Source organism: Lactuca serriola, chromosome 3 (assembly GCF_051521515.1).
Source record: "Lactuca serriola cultivar US96UC23 chromosome 3, Lser_US96UC23_V15, whole genome shotgun sequence".
NCBI classification, from domain to species: domain Eukaryota; kingdom Viridiplantae; phylum Streptophyta; class Magnoliopsida; order Asterales; family Asteraceae; genus Lactuca; species Lactuca serriola.
The window spans coordinates 106837146-106859494 of NC_136410.1; the positions used below are offsets into that span (position 1 = coordinate 106837146).

At 39.1% G+C, this 22349-nt stretch overlaps 1 pseudogene; it reads right to left on the bottom strand.

Annotated features, from left to right (window-relative positions):
- Window positions 1–10121: 10121 nt before the first annotated feature.
- On the bottom strand, window positions 10122–10240 carry LOC145096538 (5S ribosomal RNA; annotated as a pseudogene).
- Between the last annotated feature and the right edge of the window lie 12109 nt (window positions 10241–22349).

The window sequence follows — 22349 nt, forward strand, 5'->3', positions numbered from 1 at the left end:
CTTAATCAAGCATAAGTCAAAAACGTTTGATAGGTTTAAAGAGTTTAAACAGGAAGTAGAAAATCAATTGGGCAGGAACGTTAAGATGCTTTGATCCGATCGAGGTGGTGAGTATCTTAGCACAGAATTTCTCGACTATCTTAAGGAGTGTGGGATTGTCTCACAAATGAATTCTCCCAGGACACCAAAGCTGAATGGTGTGGCTGAGAGGCGTAATCGGACCTTGTTTGACATGGTTCGCTCTATGATGAGTCGAGCTTCGCTACCAATCTCTTTTTGGGGGTATACCTTAGAGACTGCCGCCCATATCCTTAATTTGCTCCCTATAAAGAAGATTGCCAAAACACCTCATGAGATGTGGACTGGGAAATTTCCCAACTTGGACCACATCAAGATCTGGGGTTGTGAGGCTTTTGTGAGACCCGATACTCATGATAAGTTCGAACCTCGAAGTGAGATGTGTATTTTCATCGGCAACCCACAAAAATCCTTTGGTTGCCTCTTCTATAGACCCACTGAGAATGTGGTCTTTGTATCAAGGGGAGGGGTCTTTCGTGAAAAAAGAGAGTTCATGAGCCAAGGAACACAGTGGGATGCAAATTGACCTTGAAGAACTTCAAGAGTCAAGTGGTGAAGGAACCTCAAATCCTATCAATCAACCTGAGGAGGAAACTCTTGTTGAACCGACTGACGAGTCTGTATATCTGAGGCGTTCCATGAGAGTTAGGAATGCACTTGAGCATTACTATGGTTTCCGTATTACTGCAGAAGGTGACACATTTATCAATGATAGTACACTAGTAAATCTGGATGAACCTAACAGCTACACGGAAGCCATGGCAAGCCCTGAGGCTGCTAAATGGAAAGAGGCTATGGACAGCGAGATACAGTCGATGTATGACAATCAAGTTTGGAAGTTGGTTGACAATGTACCAGGTCATAAGACAGTTGGGTGCAAGTGGATCTTCAAGAAGAAGACCGACATGGATGGTAATGTACACACTTACAAGGCGCGACTAGTTGTAGAGGGTTTTTCTCAAACTTCGGGAGTTGATTATGATGAGACCTTTTCACTAGTAGCAAAGATTAAATCTATTAGGGTTATGTTAGCCATTCCTGCCTTTCATGACTATGAAATATGGCAAATGGATGTCAAAACGTCTTTCCTTAATGGGAAGTTGGCTGAGGATGTTTACATGAGTTAGCCAGAGGGTTTTGTCAGTACAGAGCACCCGAATAGAGTGTGTAAGCTTGAGAAATCCATCTAAGGATTGAAACAAGCCCCTCGAAGATGGAATATTTGTTTCGATGAGAAAGTCAAAGAGTTTGGATTTTCAAGACGCGAAGATGAGTCTTGTGTTTATGTTAGATCTAGTGGGAGTATAGTTAGCTTCTTGGTGTTGTATGTGGATAACATACTGCTCATAGAAAACAACATCCCAACTTTGCAGGAAGTGAAGTCCTGGCTTGGGAAGTGTTTTGCTATGAAGGACCTTGGAGAGGCTGCCTATATCCTAGGGATAAGGATATTAAGAGACAGGAGTAAAAGGCTAATTGGACTTAGTCAGGGTACCTACTTGGATAAGGTGTTGAAAAGGTTCAACATGCAGAACTCCAAGAAAGGAGAATTACCGATCCAAAGCAATGCCAAACTGAGCAAGACTCAGATCCCGAGTACAGAGGCTGAGATAGCTGAGATGAGTCTATTGCCACATGCTTCTGCTATTGGCTCGATCATGTATACTGTGACTTGTACCCGCCCTGATGTGGCCTGTGCTTTGAGCATGGTCAGCAGATATCAAGGGAACCCTGGCAAGGCTCATTGGACTGCGGTAAAGAATATTCTCAAGTACCTACGAAGGACTAAGGATTGGATTCTTACCCTTGGTGGGACTGATGACTTGAGAGTAGTAGGGTATAGTGATGCTAGTTTCCAGACTGATAGGGATAACTTCCGCTCTCAGTCGAGCTGGGTCTTTATCCTAAATGGAGGGGCAATCACTTGGAAAAGTTCCAAGCAGGAGACAGTAGTTGATTCGAGCTGTGAATCAGAGTACATAGCAGCAAGTGAAGCGGAAAAGGAGGCAATATGGTTGAAGAACTTCATCAGAGACCTTGGAGTTGTACTAGCTATCAAGGAGCCTATGGAGATTTTCTGTGACAGCAATAGCGCGGTTGCTTTAGCCAAGGAACCAAGAGATCATGGCAGGTCCAAACACATTGACAGAAAATTTCACTTCATAAGACACAAGATAGAAGGACTCCTCATGGCAAAGAGGGTATTATCAGAAGAGAATCCTGCAAATCCCCTTACGAAGGGATTGACGAGGGTTAGGCACTTACAGCATGCGAGACGCACACGGCTGAAGGATGATATTAGTTTTACAGATTAGATAGCTATTTCTGAAACTTGTAAAATGTAATCAACATTTGATGATGAATAAAAGGTGTATTTATTTACGAGTAAGGTGTTACTGTCTTTTGTCAATTATTTACTATTGTTTCAACTTTAGATGTTTTGACTTCCATAATAAATTACTTTATTCAAACTTCCACAATCGGTCATACGTCGGAAGTAGGTATGAATTAAGACTATCATGAATTGGGCTTGTAGATGACTAAAAGTGTTTAGCCATAGCAATGGTTGCTACAACATTCATGAGTACTCATAAGTTATGAGTATTGGAATAAACCCACGCTCACTGGCATCACTTCATGGAATTTATCTCGAGTGATCGTGAAATGGTAATATCATTTAAGTCTTCAAACCTAGAGATATGACTTGTTGCCTATGAATTGGTTATACATTTATTGTACGTAAACACATTGGTAGCTCAATGTTATAATACGTGCCTTTGTGTATAATTCAACAAGTAGTAGAACAAGCATGTGAGTCGAAGTTTATCTGTTCCTTCTTGGATTAGAAGCGATATATGGGCCCCTCGATCATTTTGTGTTGACCCATGTACCGGGCCTGGTCAGAACTAAGTTGATGTGTTCAATTAAGTTCTATGTCAAACAAATCGGAAAATCAAGAAACAAACTGCTGGACAATAACAAGACATTGTTCCATGTATTTGTCCAGCTGATATCTAGAATAGAGGATTATATGATCACTTATCTAAAATGGCGCTTCATAGTTCAACAGAGTTTTGAGAGCTATGATTGCGAGTTTGTTCCCGAAGTAATATAGGAAAATATAGTTATTAGACTTATCCAAGTGGGAGTCTTTTGGGTAAGTGTGGGTAATACTCATATGGAATGGGCTTGGCATGCATGGGAGTCCATGGAGCTTGTAACCCATGGATCCTTGGAAAGGAAGAGTCATGGGTATTAGGGTTTACATGGATGTAACCTTAATCCTCCACACTATATAAAGGAGCTTGTGGTGCTTGAAATGGTACTAATTGTGCGTGTAAAAGGTGGTGGCCGATTTCTATAAGCTACATACACTCTCATAAGGTTTTTCCAAGTTTGTGGTGATTTGTGATTTCCATTTGAGGCATTCACATTATTGGTGCTAGGCTATCAAACTTCAAGGAATCAACTCACAAAATTGAAAGGTATGTAATTCTTCTAGCCATTATGTTTAATGTTCCCCATGCCATGCTAGATAGGTTATGAACCTTTGAAAAACAAAGTTGCATGTATTCTTAGTAAAACATAGATCCAAGGTTTTAGGGTTGCATGAACACCTTAGGAGTGCTAGTTTGCTCAAAACCCAACAATATATAAGTGCTCTGTTTAGGATCGTTCCATGTGAATGGTATTCCAGTTCAAGTGTTGTTTGATTCGGGTGCTACCCGATCGTTTGTCTCTCTTGCGCTCAACAAGAGGTTTCCTAATTCCCCAGGCGCGTTGGATTGCCCTCTAGAGGTCGAGATTGCGGACGACCGGTCAGTACGAGCATCAGAGGTTTTTAGAGATTTTGTTTTGAGATTGTTCGAGGAGCGCTGCCTGGTATACTTGGTTCCCATACCGTTGCGGGGGAACAAGGTTATTATAGGCATGGATTGGCTAAGCCCCAACGGGGCGGTGATCGACTGCACGCAGTAAATGGTGCGAATCAGGACCCCAAGTGGGGGAGAGTTGTTGATTCAGGGCGAGAGGCCACAACGAGGACCACCCTGTTGTTCAACAACGATGGCTAGGCGCTACCTCCAGCAGGGTTGCGTTGGATATGTTGCCTACATTATTGATACCCAGGAGGCGGGTAAGGCGACGATGGGCGATGTGCCAGGGGTATGATAGTTCGCGGATGTATTCCCTGAGGAGCTGCCCGGGATACCTACGGAGAGGCGGGTAGAGTTTAGGTTCGACCTAGTCCCCGATGCGACTCTGATAGCCAAGGCACCATATCGGTTGGCTCCTCCTGAGATGCATGAGTTGTCTACACAGCTGCAGGAGCTGTTAGAAAAGGGATTCATTAGGCCGAGCAGTTCTCCCTAAGGAGCCCCGATTTTATTTGTGAAAAAGAAGGACGGGTCGCATCAGATGTGTATAGATTATCGGGAGCTGAATAAGGTAACAGTGAAGAACCGTTACCCACTCCCGAGGATTGATGATCTCTTTAACTAGCTTTAGGGAGCATCTTGGTTCTCCAAGATTGATTTGCGTTCGGGTTATCATCAGATGAGGGTCAGAGAGGAGGATGTGCAGAAGACTGCTTTTTGGACGTGAGATGGTCACTATGAGTTCGTGGTGATGCCTTTCGGGCTCACCAATGTACCCGTCGCGTTCATGGATCTCATGAACCGCGTGTTTAGGCCGATGTTGGATAGATCTGTAATTGTTTTTATTGACGATATCTTGGTTTATTCCAAGACACATGAGCAACATGAGGAGCACTTGCGGGAGGTTTTGGATACTTTGAGGAGGGAGAGCTTGTATGCTAAGTTCTCCAAGTGCGAGTTCTGCTTGCACGAGGTGCAGTTTCTTGGGCACCTTGTCAACCAGAATGGGATTTCGGTTGACCCGACCAAGGTAGAGGCGTGATGAGGTGGGAGGTTCTGATGTCTCCATTTGAGAATCGGAGCTTTCTGGGACTGGCAGGCTATTATCGGAGATTCATTAAGGACTTCTCCAAGATAGTCGTGTCCTGACCCGGTTGATGAGGAAAGTTGTGGTCTTTTGTAGGGAGGATGAGCAGCAGGCCGCATTTGAGACATTAAGACAGAGATTGTGCGAGGCGCTAATCTTATCCCTGCCGGAGGGCATGGATGATTTTTTAGTGTATTGCGATGTGTCCATCTCGGGCTTGGGTGTAGTATTGACGCAGAGAGGGCATGTTATCACTTATGCTTCGAGGCAGTTGAAGCCTCACGAGGCGAACTATCTGACGCATGATCTGGAGCTAGGGCTGTTGTTTTCGCCCTCAAGATTTAGGGTTTGTTGTACCATTTACACGGACCATAAGAGATAGAGAGGGACTCCAGTTAATGCTTATAGTGATGCCTATAATCGATCTATGTGACTGAATGTACCCCCTAGAATGCTTCATTAAACGTTGTAGTAACAATTCTAGACACTTATCACCCGCTTCGATTGATCGGTCGAGGTTGTAGCTAGCAACCGTAGGTAGGAATGTCAACCCCATATAGATCTATACATATGTATCTCGCTTCGAAGATTAACAATTATAGTAGTGTGTGTATGCTAATTTTTTAGACTCAACTAATGAATATAGTCTCACTAAAAAGCCCTTAACAAAAGTATGTGAATAACTCTCAGCCCTAACTTATTTGTGGATAAGTCACTATGTGTAATGAATTTCATTGTATAAAGCTTATAAAAGTCGATTGTGCTTGGTATGTATGTAAAAGTGTCATGTACTCGCTTATATAAAAAGGTATGTCTCAAGTATGTACATATATAAACTTTATGTAATTAAACATACAAATATATGTGCATTGAACTAGTTTGAATCCTTGAAATACTACAAATTTTATGATAGTCCGTTTATGACATACAATGTCCAATAAAATCATGTATTTTTGTATCATGTAGCATTTGTTGTGTGGACAAGTTATTTCATGATAAAATAATTATAATATGTATATGAAAAGTTTGTACTAGTTTATTTGTAACATTATGTTACATTGTCAAATAACATTTTTCTAAACTAGATTTATTGTATTTTCACATAAAAGGATAATTTGTTTGCATAAAAAAAGTATATAGCCCCCCCCCCCCCCAATCGCCGAAATAATTCAAAACTATAAAAATGGGCACCCTTGAAGCGTGAGTTCGATTTGTGCAGAATCGGTTTATTTGAGAAGCTTGATGTGAGACATCGCAAGACCACAATTCTTGAACTTTTAGATATTTTCATGAGCGTTTCGTAACAAATTTAATCTATTGGGGGTTGTTTGGTAATTTAATTAACCAACGTAGGACTGATTTGGTTAAATTAAATCAAGGAAGGGACTGAAGTGGTTTATATATATATATATATATATATATATATATATATATATATATATATATATATATATATATATATATATATATATATATATATATATATATATATTAAAGCACATGGACAAAAAGAACAAAAAGAACAGTATTCTTTTCTATTTCTTACTTTTGCCATGTCTTTTCTATATTTTAGGACTTTTGCCACATCTTTTCTATATTTTAGTGTTTAAACTTTTCATCTTCATAATTTGACCACTTTATTTTACTTCTTTATAATTTTGCAACTAATGTTTTAACAAACTTTTAATTTTTTTAATTTTTCAACTTTCTTTTTACTTCTTTATATTTTTGTCACTGAATTTTTACTTTTACTTATTTACAACCATTTTTCTTTATTCTTTATCATTTTCGTCTACCATATTATTCTATGATTTATTTTTTTTATTCTTTGGAATTTCCGTCAAACATATTCTTCTCCGTGCAAAGCACGGATCTTTTCCTAGTTGGAATTAAAGTTTGAAGATTGGGATTTATTTTGTTATATATAAGCAAAGGAGGGGTTGTTTTATTTAAAACACACCAAAGTTTTGGGGGAAAGGACTTATTTTGAATAAACGGTTCAGCAGGGGTTTAATGTGTTCAGTTTATAAAATCAAATGATTTTAGGGCTTTTTCTGCCCCTTGCCCTTTGTTGATCGGGCAAAGGAAAAGAATGAACGAAGCGATGAGGGTAAATACGACGAACACGAAGGCAGTCACGAGGGGAAAACACGGAGGCAAAACAAATCGGGAGCAAAAATCGTTTGGGGGGTTCGATCCTCGTCTGATCAGGGAAAAGAATCACGAATGGAAGCTATGCGAGGCGAGGATTTCGATCGAGAAATGAAGAAGGACACGCGAATGGGGAGCAGCGACAGGAAGGTTTCGGTGGCGAGTAGTCGATCGTGAGGAGGGAACGTCTCTGGGGTCGACGAGGCCGAAGAAACGAATGGAGAAACAGCGAGGCTACTTTTGTTCTCGTCTGGCTTTGAGGTGCGAAGGAAGGAGGGGTCCGACGAGATTCCGGGAGGGGATAGGCAGCAGCGACGTCGTGGGTGGGCTTCGGAGGGGTTTTCTCGACGGAAGAAGAAGAGAAAGATGCGAGGGCAGATGGTTCGGCGATTGGAGGTCAATCGCATGAAAGAAGAAGGTATCTCCGTTTTTTTTTCTTTTTTTCTTTTCTTTTTTAGACAGAAATGAATGGAGCGTTTGGGTTTTGATGTTTCACAGGTAATGAAGAAGGAAGCAAGAAATGTGATGAGGCTGCTTCTTCTTGAAAGGAAAAAAGAAAAGAATGAGAGGCTGATACCTCTTTGCTATTCACCCGAAAAAAGAACCACCTCCGGTGGTTCTAGGCTGCCACGAAGAAGAAGAAGAAAGAAGGGAGATGAGGTGAAGCTTTGAAGGATTGGAGGCAGCCTTAAGAGTAAAATTTCTCATATTTCTTTATGATTTAGTTGTTCCACTGAGATCCATTTTGAGTATTATTCTTCTTTAGCTTGAATGCTCAATGGAAGGAAACGGCAGCAACAACACGTCTTGGTGTTCGTATAATGCAGGAGGGTACTTTGAATGACATTTTAGTGAGTCTTGTAGACTTTCTTTTTGTTAGATGAACACTTTATGAGTTGTACAATTGATTGGTAAAAATTGATTGGTAAAGTGTGTAAGTCTCACTTTGTTTGGCTGTCAATTTAAGAAGCGTATTTGATTTCAATATGCAAGTAATGTATTGATTTTATCTCTTATGTATTTGTGTAATTTATTGGTTTAATTATTTATGTATATGTGTGTAGGTATTATTGAGAAATGGTATTGGTTGGTTCAATATGTATGTAATTTATGTGTATTGATGTATATTTCTAATAGATTTAATGTACACTTTTAGGTTTAATAGTATCGTATGTATGGGCGATGGTGTTTGCTTCATCCGTTTGACCACTCGGTCGAGGGTCACTATGGTTCTTCCACGAAGGCGAGGATCTCGTTGATCTTGATCTCGTCGAGTGGGTTTACGAGAGTCCTAACGGAAAGGTACGGTTTCAAGTTCGAGACGTGAAGGGTAAAATGTACGTTATTGAGTTTGTGGTGTAGGTTGGGTTTGTGAGTTACAAGACCGATTCTGGCAAGAATCTCGGAGGTCCTAACTATTCTGGATTTGGCTTACCACGCTTTCCGAAGCATATCAAGCCTTCCCAGAGTGAGATTTCCAAAAGGAATTGGCCTCTCACTTGAAATTCTAGGGTTTTCTTCCTCTTGCTTGTTTTCCCAGTCAAGGGTCACTCCTAGGGATGGCAAAAAGCCCCATACCCAATGGGGAACCCGAAACCCGCACCCGTTTTGACCGGGGAATCCCCAACTTGACCGGGGATGGGGACGGGGATGGGGAATCCCCGAATAAAAAAAGTGGGGAAGGGGATGAGGATGGGGACACCCCTAATCCCCGACCCTGGACCCGCCCCCGATATATATTAATATATAAAAGTAATACAAAACATATATTTATAGTACAATTTACAATACATAGAATTTTATCCAAGTAACCTAACTCATTAGTAATTTTTGGTTGAAATTATACTTTGTTTTTCTTTTTATCTTATTTAAACTCATGTATGATTTTTTTTTTTTGTATTTTGTTCATTTATTTTACCTCAAATATCACTCTGATAATTTTTTCTACTTGATTTCTCATTTATATATTTAAATATGGTAGAAAATTTATTTATAATTTTTATGCAATCTATATATTTTTTTTATATTTTGTAAAATCTTTAAACTTATGCTGGTAAAATTGAAATTTAGATGTTTTCTTTACATAAACTTTTTCATATTAAAAGAGAAAAAGAAATCCCCGATCCCCGTTGGGGATCCCCGATCCCCGTTGGGGGTGGGGATGGGGGCTTATTTATATTCCCCGGTGGGGATGAGGATGAGGATGGGGATTGAAATGAGGATTCGGGGATGGGGATTGAAATGAGGATTCGGGGATGGGGATGGGGATTGGGGTCCCCTGTAAAACCCGCCCCCGTTGCCATCTCTAGTCACTCCCTTCTGAGTCAAAGTCATAAGAGGTTTCGTAATCCGCGAAGAGTTCTGAATGAACTTTCGACAGTAGGGCAGCGAGACCTAGAATCTGGCGAATTCCTGTCGGCATTCTCGGTGTTTGACAAATTCTCAGCGGTTTTAATTTTTGGTAGGGTCCTCAAGAATTCCCACATTACTGGTAATGTGTATTAGGAATTCGACTCTTCAAATCTAAAAACTCACATTTTAGAGAATTTCGCGTAAAGCTTCTCTGATCGTAATGTTTCCAGGGTTTGTTGTAGATGCTCTTTAGGATTTCCTTCTTACTACGAGAGTAGATAAGTAAGTTATTTCAAAAAGACAATGACGAACTGATCCAAGTAAGAATGGCGTACCCTATTCATTAAGTTCATGAATACTACGGGTGTATTGGTCCTATCCGAGAGGTATCACTACGGACTCGTAGTGTCCGCATCGAGTTTGGAAGATTGTCTTCAGGACATCCCCCTTTAAAACTCATAACTGATGATGTTCGGATCTCAGGCCTATTTCTGAAAAGTAAATAGTTCCTTGCGGTGGGTCAACCGATTCATCTATGTGTGGCAAAAGGTAATGATTTCTAATGGAAGTCCTGTCGAGGTATGCACCACGAGGACTTCCCTGGGTATCACCTATCCTAGTATTACCCTCGCCCAAGCACGCTTAACTGTGGAGTTCTGATGGGATTCGGTGCATTAGTCCTGGTATGATCGTACCCGCTGAAGTCTGTCTTCTTGAAGAATAAGACTGGAACTCTCAAAGGTGAGGAGCTTGGTCTTATCATTCTATTGTTGAGTAGTCGTTAAGCTGTCCGTCTGTATGAGTGGTACTTCAGGAAGGTGTGTTGAGATTTCCTTCGGAAAGGATTAGAGACATGAGGTACTCCATGAATGAGTACTTCGGTGTTCTGGAATGACGGCTTCGCTAGAAAGGTGTTTTTAGAGAAAGAGATGTACGTACGAAACTGTTACTGTGTGGATCGATTTGACTTAAGTTGTATGATAAAGTCGGAATCATACGGAAACTAAAGACATTAGATTTGAACATAAGGCGTTACAGACAAAACACAACAGTGCAACTTTTAACAGAGTTACAATACTTTTTAGAGTAACTATAGGAATACTGCTGCGAACAAAGTATACTACAAAAGACAAGTATACGCAGCACGAGGGTCCCTTAACTGACGGGATCTCGCAAAAGATAAGACTCTAGTTGCACTAGTTCTAATTAGTTTATGAGTCTGCTACAACGAACGCCTTAAATACTTTAACCTGGGTCCAGAGTAGTCTTCCCTGCGGCGGTGATCGGTAGCATTATTCCGTCTGTGCCAGCATTCGCTGCCTTTGGGCAGTTTCTTTTGTAGTAACCCACCTTGCCACAACCGTAGCAAGCCTGGTTCACACCAGTGTTGGGCACTTGGTTGTTCGGCCTTGTTGAGCTCTTGAAGTAACGTATGGTGTGTCCCTTTCTGTTGCAGTTTGAGCACTGCACCTCCCGACAAGGTCCCCGGTGGTGATAGTTGCATTTGCTGCACTTTGGGAGATTTCTAGCATATTGTCTGGCTGGGTTAGGGACAATTGGGATACCTGAAGGGATGGTAGTAGGAGGTACCGATGTCGTGGCTGTGAAGGTTGTTACGGGTGGTTGTTTCTTGTTCGCTCTTCGAAGTGATTTGTCCTTAGATTTAGCCCAACACTTCCGTTTGTTACCCTTGGTCTTGGGACTCGGGGTGTCATGGTAGTTTGTTGCTCGTTGAGGTACTTGATTGTTACCTGGATTGGAATTGTTGTTAACAATCCAGCTAACATTCGCGTTGTTAGCGTTGAGGTGGTTCAGGATAGCTGACACGGCAGCCGAGACTGCAGCTTGAAAGGTAGCTGCATCAATCTGAAGAGTTGGTGTTTGGTTGATGGGTTGATCGTTTTTCTTTGGTGACATGATTCTGTTTCATGGAAAGAAAATGAATTTGTGAGCGAGTATGGTTGACCTAGACGTAGTTCGATCGCTCATGTAAATAATAGAAGTATGTTCTCGTGGGTTCGACCTACATCCTTATGATGCAGTCCTAGAAAAGAGTGGAAGTAAGTTCGTACAATGGTCTCAAGACGTTTGTCGTTCTAGCCGAGGTATTGTTGGTTGGTGAATAACATGATCCAACCACTAAAAGAGACTTGGAACTGTCTCCTGAGTTAAATTACTATAGTTCAATGACTTGACTAAAGCATGTTTCAGATAGACTCCAAGGAAAGTATGATGAGAGTATTTGAACAAAACGTGACACGGAAGTTAGCCGACTGTCAACATCATCGATGTTTAAAATGTAATAAGTTCAAGGAAATTTGACCTTGAAGAAGGTCTTACATCATATCCGGAGTAGCAAAAGTTTTGGCCGCATAAAGGCCTAACTAAAAGTACCTACAGTACAAGGCAGATTCATAGAAAATGTCACATAGGACATAGATAGGAATACGGTTCTTTAAAACAAGAAGGAAAGTACAGTATCTCCTACTGGTGATGATCCTCCCTCTGGTGAACTCTCAGCTCAGCCAGTTGACGTTCCATATCAAGCAGGTGTCTTTCGTACACCCTCTGGCGTACTCGGAGTTCTATGACTTCGGTTCGTGATTCAGCCAGTGCTTGAAGTAGGGTTTCATGTTCTCTTTCAGATCTCTCAGGAGCATCTTCCAGACGAATGGTGCGAAGGGTATGCATTCTCGCATTGGCGACAACTTCTGTGATTTGATGTAGGGCTGTCCTACCCTGAATTTCGTTCTGGGCCACTCTGTGGACCAGGATTGGCAAGATTCTGTATGCTGAGCCCCCATTGCTCAGGTCATAAAAGCTCCGGTCTCCATTAAATGGCATGGGCTGATCCTGTCCTTGGCTCCATGTTTCCAAGCATTCTACCCAAGGAGGCGTCGGGCCATGAAAAGTCGGACGAGGGTTAGGATTTGGAAAGGGAGCTTCCTGGGGTAGGTTCTCAACCTTGGGTTCGGAGTTATCATCATCTGTGAGGTCTTCAGCGTGGTGATCATTCAAAGGGATCAGATGATCATTCTCTGGTTCTTCTCCAAACCATCCAGCAATGACTTCGTTCGGAAGGTACGGGTTGCCGTGGGGATGGAGTCCAGCCATGTTATCTACGCGAGAATTGGGGTAAGGAAATAATTATTAGACGAACTATCTAGATAATTATTAGAAAATCTTCATTAGTTACATCGCTATTTGTAAAGTGCATACCAGTTATATGTAATCAACACAGGATAGGCCTTCGAATAAGTGACCTTAACTCCAAATTCACAAGGAATAGGGGTAAAGCAAAAATTTCACCGATTCTAAGTCTATAACATCCTAGTTACATATAGCCTTAGTGTATCCACTTAGCAACTATCAACTTAGTAATGAAGATCCTTTTTAGTTCTCAAGTAAGTAATTATGGTAACACAAAACACCCCTATGGTATTTTAGACTTAGGTTCTGTTATAATGTTCTCATTGTGGTAATGTTGGTAAGTTTTTAGACTTGTTGCCACATCACAACCATTCTTGGGCATATGCTAATCACTCCTCGGACCAGCATAGTTGATCAGGCTATGCTACTCCCAAGACTGACCATACATCCCCAGACTTGTGATATTCAACAATCGTAATACTTTTGTTCTTGTTGTTGTGACACGGATTTTAGTATGAATGTAGACACGTATACTTTGTTAAATATTTTATTATTTAAAAGTATAAACTCTTAGACAGAGTGTTTTAATCCCAATGTATTTATAGTTAGTATATCTTTTATGGGTTGATATACTATATTCACTATAAACAATGCTCTGATACCAATCTGTCACACCCCAAAACCGAGAACGGTGGAAACCGCGTGCTAATCCCTATGTTGTGCGGAGCTGAGCATCTTATATTCGCTGGGATCAAGCTTTCTGGGGCGGAGGACGTCATGTAATGTATCACAACAATGTAAAGTAGTAAACAAGCAACAACATCATTCATTGCATTAATCTTATAATTTTAATTACAAGTGTGTTCTTTCATAAAATACAACAATAAAATGAATAATCAGAATAAGACGAGTTTGGACTGCTCCATCTTCACAAACCTGGTCGTCGTACCTGTCTATTTGTGACCTGAGAATACAAGTTATTTTGAAAGCGAGTATCAGCCAAAAAGCTGGTGAATTCATAAGTATTAATGTGCATTTGATTTGTAAAACTGTAAATTAATGACTTGAAAACCTTTGGAAAAAGATTGTATAAGTATGAACTGTTTGAAAGCAGTTGAAAGCGTTTGAATACCCTAGCAAATCCCTATGATTTCTATTAGTATAAAGAGTAGCCTTCTACAAAGACGCGAATGTTTTGAAAGTAGTCTTCTACCAAGACTCAAATGTACGAAAAGTAGTCTTCTACTAAGACTCAAATGTATGGAAAGTAGTCTTCTACCAAGACTTGTATGTTTTGCTATAACAAAGATGGTTTTCCCCTCTATAACTACTATTAACAATATAAAGTCTACCTCTTCGTTTATGTGAAAGTATCACAAAATAAAGTAATAGGAAAAATATAGCCATGTAAGTGTTATCCTTTTGTATTAGGATTAACTCGACATCGCGACTGCCAAAAAGGTATTAACCTTGAACATCCGTAGATTGTTCATTTTCCTCTGTAGTTGGCAGCAGGTTTAAGGAATGGTTAGTCCCGTAAAGGTACTGCTAATATAAGTATTACCCGTAGGCATCCATAGATGTTCATTTCCCTCTGTAGCTAACAGCAGGTTTAAGGAATGGTTACTCCCGTAAAGGTACCCCTAATATAACTATTAACCGTAGGCATCTGTAGATGTTCATTGCCTTTGTTAGTAACAGGTGGGTTCTGGAATGGTTAGTCCCATCTAGTTATCCTATTGAACTAGGATAGGCAGAACTAATTTACACGTATAATATGTACTAGCAACTCATCATATAGAATCTAGGTACAAGTATCCATGTATGTGTATACAAGTAAATGTATTTATGTAAATGTATTCATGTAAGCGTATCTATGTAGACGTATTCATGTAACATGTAAGGTATAGTATAGACTCATGAATGAACTGACTCTGGTGTAATTCCTTGTAATAGGGATAATGTTTTGTATCTCCTAACTATCCCTATAATAGTTTACTGGAAGGTAATTGATGTCCAAGAAGGTTTATACACCCTTGCTACACAAGAGTGTGGGAACTTAATGAAGGATGAAATCCATCATATCAATACATATATATATATATATATATATATATATATATATATATATATATATATATATATATATATAAGAACATAAGTGTATAGAAATAGTTTTGATCAAGAGGATGAAAAATGGTTTTGTAAGACATTGAAGAGTTTTGAACAATAACTAACAATGACTTGTTGTCATTTTAATAAACATTTCAAAAGTATATCCTTTGATAACAAAGTATAACAGAGTTTTGTAAAAACCTTTGTAAAGTTTAACAACTAAGAAAGATGACTTGATGCTAGTTTGTAAAACGTTTTGGAAAGCCATTCACAGAAATCTGTTTGGTAAAACAGCTTAAAGTGTAGTAAATCCTTTAGTATGCTGGTTATTAATCACATAGATGATATAATAACTAGCATGATTCAACCTGTATCCCCCCCATTAAAGCATTTAAAAACATTTAAAAGATTGATTTAGGGGTATGAACTCACCTGTAGATGGTGGTTTGGATGAACTGAACGATCTAGGATTGCTAAGTGTCAAGTGAAAACTTGTACACACCCAAAGATCCTAGTTAACATATAATCACACATATATGTACCCAATTACTTTTAAACTACTAATTGAAAATGTTAAGACATCCTAGAACATGCTAAACATCTTATATAAGTGTTATAAGCCCTAAGGATTGCATCTAAGTTGTTGTAGGACAAAGCTAGTGGGTTTAGGGTTCCAAAGAACCGCTTTCTTGAGTTTACTCTCCAAGACCATAACAAAATGAGTTTTCGGTCGTAAACCCTTGAGTTTACGGCCGTATTCTGTAACACTCGTGTTTCTAGCCTAGGCATTTATATTTAGGTGATAGTCTAGGTTAACCTTTGTAACTCATTTTGAAGAAATGAAAAGGAGTTATGTGAATATTATGTGAATTATGTGTTTTATGCTTAATTATTAGGGCTTAATTAATTAAGAATAAAAATAAGCGTCAAAATTAAAGTGTGAGATAAGCCCGATATCTTTACATAAAGTTGTAGTGGTCGAAACAAGGATTTTGGGGATATAAAGAATACCAAAATCCGAGTTATAACGAAGAAGTTATGACCTGTCGAAGTATCGCGACAAAACTGGTACGGTGCTGAATGTCGTAAAAGGTGAGTTTTCAATAAACTACTTTTTAGCCTTAGTAATCTAAACGAAAGTCGTAGTATTCGTTAAACCGAGAAGTTCGATAAAATGAACGCCCAAATCTGACTTCATATAAGGAAGTTAGGATTTTTCGAAGTTTCAGCGTAGCAGTAGACAGCTAAAAACTCGAATTTTAGATCGAGCGATTTTTAGCTGACACAACCTAAATGAGAATTGAAGGTCTCGTCATTAGGAGCACAACGGTAAAAAGTCTGCCGAAAACGGACGTCGGATGAAGAAGTTATGAATTTTTAACGGATTTCCTGTCCCGGTCTGTTAAAAATAATAATATAAAATTTTAATTTCAAAATTAGCCGACGAAGTCTAAACGGAAGTTGTAGATCGTAATTTTAGCTACGCGTGCATATAAATAACGTCAAAAACGGAGCTCGTATGCGAAAGTTATGGATTTTAGAAGTTTTGGCGCGAAAATCGAGAAAATTCGCATAGTCACGAAATGCCACGTCACCCTCGCTGAAAAAGTGCCACGTGTCCTGCTGAGTCATCCGAGCTGCTGAGTCAACCGAGCACATGGCCTAATCCGAAGTGGTCCAATAGCGGTGCGACACGTACCCTTCTAGCACATGTCCGAACCCTCGCAGCATGCCACGAACCCCCCTACTTCGGACCCTAGACCTCGGTCCAATCACAAACCGCCAGCAACCCCTTCGCACGCGCAGCCCTCGTGCGAGCCTTCCCTGCGAGCCCTTGGATCTGCGAGGCGTGGCTTCCTCCTGACCGTCCGATTAGAAGCTTCACCCTATAAATAGAAGGCTGCGAGCCTTCTCGGATATTTTTAAGAAATTGCCATATTTAGCCCCTTTCTTCATATTTTCTTCATCTTAACATCCCGCAAAGCCCCGGTATCGATTGTAAAGCCCGGAATACCCCACGAAGTGCCCGAGAAGCCCGGAAAATTTATCTTTTTGGTTTCGAAGCCCGACTTTTGCAGAGCCCGGTTTCTCAATAAAACTCCTGGTTTTATTAGAAACGATCGTTTTAGGAAACGAATTGCTGCCCGATTTTCACCAAAATACGTGAGTGTGTAGTTACTTTCAATTTACACATAGATATGAAGTATTTACCTTGAAATACGTGTTATGTGTAAATATGCTAATTGTTTATTCGAGGTGACTCTTGAATTGATGTTTTATACAAGTTTTAAACTATATATGTTTTTATCTACAAAATATGATGGGTAGAACATGGGTAGATGAAATAGTTGATGTGTGTTAAAATGGTGAGAGGCCTCGATGTTGTCGTTGTTGTTGTTGTTGTTGTAGTCATCTAGCGGAGTATAGATGACGACCACAGACTTTCTAGATAGTCCAGTGGAACATTAGCAGGTTCGCAACTTGTAGGTGTTGATGAATTAAATGTTCATTGGCGTACTCCATCCCCCTCATGGTTGCCTTAAGGACATGTATGGCTGAGGAAACCCCTTAGCAGTAGTGTCCATCCCGATGATAATCCTTAGGCTAGGTCCCTTGTGATAGGTGGTTAGGGACGTAAAGTGAGGACAACGAGAATGTGTAATCAGGGTTATTGTTGATTGGTGAACTTAATAAGTATATTATTATTGTGGGTTGAAAACCCTATATGCTCACCAGGCTCCCAAGCCTGACCCACTCAGTTTTATGATTACAGGTAGTGGACTCCGAGCATAGTCGGAGGACGACGAGAGATTTTTGGATTATAGGCCAGTAGTTGTAAATAACTGTTGAAAGGCTTATAATGTCTTGTTTATGCTTTTGATCTGTATCGGAACATGACATCCCGAGGTTTTGATATATATATGGAAAACATATATCTTCTTTTTTATCATATTTTGTTTGGGGACCAATTCCGCAACATCTTTTAAAAAGATTTCTCTGATTTTATTTTAAAAAGCATAAATTAAATCGGTCTTTTTTGGCCGAGAAATATGGGGATGTCACATATTCTCCTAAACCTTAGTTCATTTGATGTTTTGAAGCCTTACATGTCCCTTAGAAGTAGGGGTGAGCATTTGGACCGGTGGACCGGACCGGACCGGTGAACCGGACCGGACCGGACCGGTGAACCGGACCGGACCGGACCGTTTTTTTGGACCCCCGGGCCGGTTCTCGGTTCTAAGATTTCTTTCCGGTCCGGTCCGGTTTTTTTCCCGGTCCGGTCCGGTTTTTACCGGGTTTAGAACCGGTTGGACATGATTAAGATTTTTGTGACGTTTTTTAAACGCACATAACTCATTCGTTTTAAGTCGGATTGACCTGCGGTTTTTTCCAACATTTAGTTTACAGTTTGTAGATGAATTTAGACTATAATTTTGTTTATTTTGGTATTATATTCACCGTGTTACAATCCTTCAAAGTAGAGCTATCAAAGCTGAAAAAATTCAGCTTTTCAGCAACATTTTGTAAGCTGTGACCGTTTTTAAACACCCATAACTCATTCGTTTTAAGTCGGATTGACCTCCGATTTTTTCCAACATTTAGTTTACAGTTTGTAGATGAGTTTAGACTATAATTTTGTTTATTTTGGTATTATATTCACTGAGCTACAATCCTGTAAAGTAGAGCTATCAAAGTTGAAAAAATTCAGCTTTTTAGCAAGATTTTATAATCTGTGACGTTTTTTAAACACCCATAACTCATTCGTTTTAAGTCGGATTGACCTACGGTTTTTTCCAACATTTAGTTTACAATTTGTAGATGAATTTAGACTATAATTTTGTTTATTTTGGTATTATATTCATTGAGTTACAATCCTTCAAAGTAGAGCTATCAAAGCTGAAATATTTCAGCTTTTTAGTATTATTTTTATACTATAATTCCGAGTCCGCGTTTAGCACTTGTGGTAGAGTTGTAAGTGAGTATCAAACTAGTTTATCAACATTGATAGTTGAAGCTTTGTTATGCACCCATGATTGGGTGATAAAGTTTACAAATCCGATAGTTGACAACGTTGATGACATCTTGAACGATGATGATATAGCTTTGGATAAAAAATTACAATATTTATTCTTTTTTTATACAATTATTACTTTTTATTAAATACTAACAACATTTTCATTTGTGTTTATTTAGAGATTGCACAAGCTTTAAATATGTTACATATTGATTTTAAAGTTTAAACTATGATTTTTGTTGTTACGGTAATACTTTTGTATGTTTGTCTTAAAATTGTTTAACTTTTGTTGGTGAACTTGATTTATATGTTAGTTGCTTTTATTTGGAAAATTAATTTTTGCAAATTGCAAGTTATAATATTATACATCAATGTAGATTAGTTAGGCATGAAACGGAAACATATTAATTTTGCAAGTTATAATATTATACATCAATGTAGATTACTTATTATACTCTATGCAATTAAAGTTGTACCGGTCCAAACGGGTCCAAAAACCGGAAAACCCGGACCTGGACCCGGACACGGACACGGACACGGACACGACTCATCCGGTCCGGTCCATGGTCCACAAAATTCTCCATAACCGGTCCGGTCCAAGAGCCGGTCCGGTCCGGTTCGGTCCGGGCCGGTCCAAATGCTCACCCCTACTTAGAAGTATTTCTACTTGATGGTTTAGTCCTTGGAAGAGATTAGGGCACCTTTCAACTCCTTTGAGGAGTTCACGGCCCTAAGACCAAATTCCTTAGAGATTATGACCGTAATCTCTCATGGAAATGGTGTTTTTGTGTTTTCAAGTCCTACACACATTAGGGTACGAGTCTAGGCTAGTTTCGTAATGAAAGGAAGGGACTAGGACACACTTTTGGCCCTTAAAGAACGGTTTACGGTCCAAGGTGTTCTTGGGTCATAAACTCTTTGATCTTGTTGTTTTCTTATGATTTCTTGGCTTTTAGACACATTACAAGCGCTATTATACTCTTAGATAGAAGTACTCACGATTTGGGACGAAAGGCCGAAGATCCGTGAGAGAGAATTTGGCTTTTCTCTAGTTGGAAATGGAACAAATGAATAAATATGGCTAAGGACCATATATATACCCCTGGGGTTTTGGACCGCAAACTCCATGTTTGGGTCGGAAATTTCCAAATTCTTGTAGTATGAAAGTTTATTGTTGCACAATAAACCTAAGAGCATCCCCTCTCCTGGCATCTCCTAAAGTGTTAATCATAAAATGTTCAAACTTATCCCAAATAGTCTGAAAATTAACAGTAACTGTTCTGACTTCTATTGACTTGATATGTTGTACAGATGGAAATTTCGGGTTGTCACATATATATATTAAAGCGCATGGACAAAAAGAACAGTATTCTTTTCTATTTCTGACTTTTGCCACGTCTTTTCTACATTTTAGGACTTTTGCCACATCTTTTCTATATTTTAGTGTTTAAACTTCTCATCTTCATAATTTGACCACTTTATTTTACTTCTTTATAATTTTGCAACTAATGTTTTAACAAACTTTTAATTTTTATAATTTTGCCACTTTCTTTTTACTTCTTTATATTTTTGTCACTGAACTTTTACTTTTACTTATTTACAACCATTTTTCTTTATTCTTTATCATTTTCGTCTACCGTATTCTTCTATGATTTATTTTTTTTATTCTTTCGAATTTCCGTCAAACATATTCTTCTACCCTTCATTTTTTCTAAAAAGAATGACCCGTGCAAAGCACGGATCTTTTCCTAGTTGGAATTAAAGTTTGAAGATTGGGATTTATTTTGTTATATATAAGCAAAGGAGGGGTTGTTTTATTTAAAACACACCAAAGTTTTGGGGGGAAAGGACTTATTTTGAATAAACGGTTCAGCAGGGGTTTAATGTGTTCAGTTTATAAAATCAAATGATTTTAGGGCTTTTTCTGCCCCTTGCCCTTTGTTGATCGGGCAAAGGAAAAGAATGAACGAAGCGATGAGGGTAAATACGACGAACACGAAGGCAGTCACGAGGGGAAAACACGGAAGCAAAACAAATCGGGAGCAAAAATCGTTTGGGGGGTTCGATCCTCGTCTGATCAGGGAAAAGAATCACGAACGAAAGCTATGCGAGGCGAGGATTTCGATCGAGAAATGAAGAAGGACACGCGAATGGGGAGCAGCGACAGGAAGGTTTCGGTGGCGAGTAGTCGATCGTGAGGAGGGAACGTCTCTGGGGTCGACGAGGCCGAAGAAACGAATGGAGAAACAGCGAGGCTACTTTTGTTCTCGTCTGGCTTTGAGGTGCGAAGGAAGGAGGGGTCCGACGAGATTCCGGGAGGGGATAGGCAGCAGCGACGTCGTGGGTGGGCTTCGGAGGGGTTTTCTCGACGGAAGAAGAAGAGAAAGATGCGAGGGCAGATGGTTCGGCGATTGGAGGTCAATCGCATGAAAGAAGAAGGTATCTCCGTTTTTTTTTCTTTTTTTCTTTTCTTTTTTAGACAGAAATGAATGGAGCGTTTGGGTTTTGATGTTTCACAGGTAATGAAGAAGGAAGCAAGAAATGTGATGAGGCTGCTTCTTCTTGAAAGGAAAAAAGAAAAGAATGAGAGGCTGATACCTCTTTGCTATTCACCCGAAAAAAGAACCACCTCCGGTGGTTCTAGGCTGCCACGAAGAAGAAGAAGAAAGAAGGGAGATGAGGTGAAGCTTTGAAGGATTGGAGGCAGCCTTAAGAGTAAAATTTCTCATATTTCTTTATGATTTAGTTGTTCCACTGAGATCCATTTTGAGTATTATTCTTCTTTAGCTTGAATGCTCCATGTAAGGAAATGGCAGCAACAACACATTAGTGAGACTTGTAGACTTTCTTGGTGTTGGTATAATGCAGGAGGGTACCTTGAATGACATTTTAGTGAGACTTGTAGACTTTCTTTTTGTTAGATGAACACTTTATGAGTTGTACAATTGATTGGTAAAGTGTGTAAGTCTCACTTTGTTTGGCTGTCAATTTAAGAGGTGTATTTGATTTCAATTTGCAAATAATGTATTGATTTTATCTCTTATGTATTTGTGTAATTTATTGGTTTAATTATTTATGTATATGTGTGTAGGTATTATTGAGAAATGGTATTGGTTCAATATGTAATTTATGTGTATTGATGTATATTTCTAATAGATTTAATGTACACTTTTAGGTTTAATAGTATTGTATGTATGGGTATTTGGAAAATGAGATATGACTTATATATAAATATGGCATATATTTAGTATTTGTTATATATAATTTTAATCTATCCTAATAAATAAGAATCATTTTTCTATATGTCATCTTCTTATTAATTTTAACACTTGTCATTTTTTAGATTTTTTTTGAATTATTTAATACCCACTTATCATTTTTATAGTTTTTTATTTCGTTTTTTTTTTTTAAATTCCACCTATTAAACGTCACTTTATATTAATTAATTTTATAAGTATATTAATTAATGTACATAGTAACTTTTTATTTGTGAATTTCCTTTTCTATTAATTTAATTAATGTATAT